General features: G+C 39.6%; 1 pseudogene; it reads left to right on the top strand.

The window, feature by feature from the left end:
• The first annotated feature begins 419 nt into the window (after positions 1-419).
• LOC140598407 (conserved oligomeric Golgi complex subunit 1 pseudogene) lies at positions 420-3,515 on the top strand (annotated as a pseudogene).
• The last annotated feature ends 994 nt before the right edge of the window (positions 3,516-4,509 follow it).

The raw sequence follows: 4,509 nt of genomic DNA, 5'->3' as shown, positions 1-4,509 counted from the left end.
AATGATTGTATCCAGTGTCTTCTTTGGAGACTAGCAACAGACTTCAACTCTAATTAACTAAACATGAGATACATGAAAAAGGTATAAAGTGGTTCACAGAGGAAGGAGAAGCTAAAGGACTATGACATAGAAATGACAGGAAAAAGAGCTATTTAGATTTGAGGATTCAAGAGCAAGAAATAAAGACCATCTCTTTAGGGCAGAACTCTGTAAACACAGAAATTCCAACTCTTTTCACATTTTTTTTGTTTGTAATCACTGTTCAATGTTAAAGCTCCTGGAAGCACGCCCCATGGCCAATCTTAAATCACAGGTCTAACCCTTAGCCAGGGGATATGGATTATTTTTGTAGATGGTGTCATGAATACTGTGTCTAATGAGGAAGAGAGAATTTCCCCAGATTCTGGATCTGCTGCTAGATGACGGGAATGGATGTTCAGGTGGCCGAACCGATTTCTATGAAAATTAATAATAGATCTTTGAGTAAAATTCATACTTTCACACTTATTGTAACAGAAAATACTGATTTATGTTAGTTTATTATAGAAATGACTTTTATTAGTAAATGAATTTAGCTCAATAAAGAGTCAATACAGTGTATGCACACACACACACTCACAGAACAGCCTTTTGTATATAATGATCTATTTTGCTCTACCCTGTAGATATGACCTTGTATAGTTTACAGAAAGAAAAAAGTAGATTCAAAGAGAGGGGATATTGTTATGGTTAAACAGATAAACAGGGACAGAGACCAGAACTCAACCTTTCTTGGTTTTGTTTTAAATGTTTAAGTGTCCTATGGGTTTATCAGTTTCATTTTGTATTATAAAAATGAGAAGGACTCAAATCCAATAAATATATTTTTTAAAGATTTTATTTATTTATTCATGAGAGACACACAGAGAGAAAGAGGCAGAGACACAGGCAGAGGGAGAAGCAGGCTCCATGCAGGGAGCCAGACGTGGGACTTGATCCCGGATCTCCAGGATCACACCCCAGGCCAAAGGCAGCACTAAACCGCTGAGCTACCCAGGCTGCCCTCCAATCAATATTTTTATGTAATAACTTCTTTCCTTTTCTATAAAGGTGTTTCAAATAATTTTACTTTCCTAATCAATGATGATGTTACATAATTTGCTAGCCTACTTATGAATATTTACTTAAGGTTGGACTGTAACACATATAATCCTGTTATTCTAACATCCCAAACTTGTATTTTCTTTTCTAATAAAAAGACTTTTTCCATTAATTTGTATTATGGCACTTTAAAAAAATAATTTAGCTTCTCCCTTCCCCCATGTTGTATCTGTAATTTTTAATCAAATGTATTATTATGAACTCTGCTGAAATTAATTGTAATTTTTGCCAGTGTCTATATTTGTCTTCCCCTATTTTAGTTTAGGTGTGCATGAGACAAAGAAATAGAGAATGTTTTCTATTTATAATCCTTACACAAACCATAGGATTTGCATACACTCTTACTGCTGCTTATTGGCGGTGTTTTGGGTTTTTGGTTTTTTTTTTGGATTTGTTCTTTCTCTTGCTCTCAAACCCTTTTTGTTTTTTCTTCATTTAAGTCTTAATTTGGGCAGGGGATTTTGAGAGTGTTTTCACAGATTTAACTTGGCCAGATTTAAATTAAAGTTCAACTGGTTCAAGAGCATGTTGAAGCTGGGAGCTATGCTCAGAAGGTACCTCAAATGGTGTGGTGAGAAGAAACAGCAGGAACTACAATGCTTCAATAATCTGGGAGATGCTCTTTCTTCCCTGACCTCTCACTGCACTGTTTATCTGGTAAGAATAATGCAGGTCTTCCTCTGGGAATTGGTTTTCGTTTGCTCATATATTCTGCTATATATTGTGGCAGGTAGTTTTTGAACATACAAAAACTTAATACCAAAGGCCTATAAAACCATTCAAAGGCAACTGATGCCAAAATTTACATATTTGACTCGTGTCTCTTAAAAAATTAATATGTTAAGTACATTGTAAATAATGGTCCCATTCCATTCTGGTGTAGGAGAGATGTCAGGGTTCAAAGCTGATGGCCAAGAAAGAATTCTTGAGACGTCTCTGGTGCAAAAAGGTGGTTTTCTTAAAGCATGGGGACAGGACCTGTGGGCAGTAAGGAGTCACTCCCAGGGTCATTAGGAGTGGCCCAGTAGACACGTCCAAGTTGGGAGGGTGTTAGGGATGGTGTAAGTCTCTAAGGAATTTTGGAAACATGGTTTGCAGCATCCTCAGGGAGCTACCTATTGTTAGGAAATGCCATTTATTACCGTTTAGTAAAAACTCAGTCATGAGACCCTTCAGATGTCTATCAGTGGGTCATATGCTTGGAGGATAATTGTCAACATATGTCTTGGAAGGTGGAGATAAAGGAAGTTTCCAAAGAAATTTTTCTATGTTGAAGCAGACTTACAGGATCCTGGGGGTCGGGCTAGGATTGCCTTTTGCCCTTAGCAAAGTACTAACATCCAGGCAGCTGACTCCTAGAGGAATGCCACTTTGCCTGCTTCTAGGACTGGTCAGTGGGCCACAGGTAGTAAGGAAATTGAATGGTCTTTCTTCTGCCTTTGTTTCCCACATCACATTCCTTCATGTGTGTGCATATGTGTGTGCACATATGAGCTCCGCATCTGGAGCTCAGCAGTTGAGGTTTTGGCTCACGGATTCACCCAGTCGTTACTTTTAGATGATGCCGGCTCAGTTCTGGCCACAGCCACGAGCTGGGTGGGATGAACTAGAAATTCAAGAGGAAGTGAAGTCTGGCAGCAGCGTCACGTCCACAATCCGACTCCCTATACAGCCATCCTGGTACATCCAGTCCTTCCTGTCTAGCCTCTGCCAGGAAATTAATCGGGATGGAGGTCATGCTTTGTGCTTTGCCAGAAGTGACACTGCAAGAGATGCTGAAAAGCTGTCCGGTCCAAGTGGTGGCAGCCTATGAGAAACTTGCAGAAGAAAAGCATGTGAAGAAAGAAGGTGCCTTCCAGATGACCCAGAATCGGGCCCTGCAACTGCTCTTTGATTTGCTTTATCTCAACATTGTTCTGTTTTGATTTATTCCTGCAGCAAACAGGACTCCAGAATTGAGAAAGTGGCTGACTATCTGGGAGCAACGAACTTCTGTTCTATTTGGATTGGTCACTGGGACAGAAAATCCTTTCAATCCCATGAGCTGCACACTCAACTCCCAAGAACCCCATAACATACTGCCCCTGGCGTCGAGTCAGATCGGGTTTGGACTTCTTCCACTGAGCATAACAAGTACCTGAAAGGCCAAATCAACCAGCAGAAGTATGGAGACAAAAGCCCAGGTTGTCCCCCCAGCACTCTCCCGAGCAGGTGACCCAATGCATCCTGGCTCCTTGTTCAGACAGCTGGTCGGTGAGGAAGAAGACGCATCTACGCCTTCATTATTCAAGCTAGGTTGGCTCTCTAGTGTGACTAAATAACATGGGAATGTATCCGTCTCTCTCTAAATAAATACTACATCATTTCTTCTAAAAAATAAAAAAATAAAAACAAAAACTTATTACTGATGGCTCCCAGCTAAGCCTGCTAGGGACTCCCGAGAGCTGGTACATGGCATACACGCATGCATACACACACACACACACACACACACACAGACAAATATTCCTATATTTATATAATGTAGTCTATATGTTTATAATGTTAGGTAAACTTGATTTCATGGCCCTGGGCAGCTCTTTCTACCCACAGGTCCGTCCCAAACACTTCAAGAAAATCACCTTTGCACCAGAGGCATCTCAAAATTCTTTCTTGCCCATCAGCTTCGAACCCTAACATCTCTACTTCATCAGAACGGAGTGATTATTTGCAGTGTACTTAACATATTTTTTTAGAGACACAAGGCAATATGTAAATTTTAGCCTCAGTTATCTTTAAATGGTTAGAGACATGCCTTTTATATGAAGGTTTTTTGTAAGTTTGAAGCCAGTGGCACGGGTGGTGAAATAATTCACCCAAGACAAAACAGAAGAGATAGAAGTTTGTTGAATACAGTGCAAAGGAGCAGCGAGCAGGACAGCAAAGTAGAGACTGTCTGCCAGGAGTGGTGGGGGCTGGGGGGTAGAGCTGTATTTATGGGGAAAGTAAGGAGGTCTGGGAACAAATGGAATTCTCCTTTTTGGAAAGTCAGTAGCTGGGCATGCTGTTACAGAATGAAATAAAAATACAAGTTCCTTTTCTATAATGTAATCTTCATGGAGGTAATATTATATCTACACATTATTGTAGCCCTTTATGTCTGGCACAATGGACTTGAACATTTTAATCAATGAAATAAATAGTGATTATACGACTGCTTAGTGAAAAGAGTCCATTTTTACTTTTTCTTCAGAGTTAAGCTTTTGCTATCTGGGGATTTTTGTTCTTCTTAGGTTAAATCTAATAAGTCGAGACGAATTTTTCTTTATAAAATATTGCAGCTAAATTCTTCTCAGTCTTTATGAGGTCTATGAAATATTACAGCATATT

The sequence above is a fragment of the Vulpes vulpes genome, chromosome 3 (genome assembly GCF_048418805.1).
Source record: "Vulpes vulpes isolate BD-2025 chromosome 3, VulVul3, whole genome shotgun sequence".
Lineage (NCBI taxonomy): Eukaryota > Metazoa > Chordata > Mammalia > Carnivora > Canidae > Vulpes > Vulpes vulpes.
This window is presented reverse-complemented; position numbering and strand designations above follow the sequence as displayed.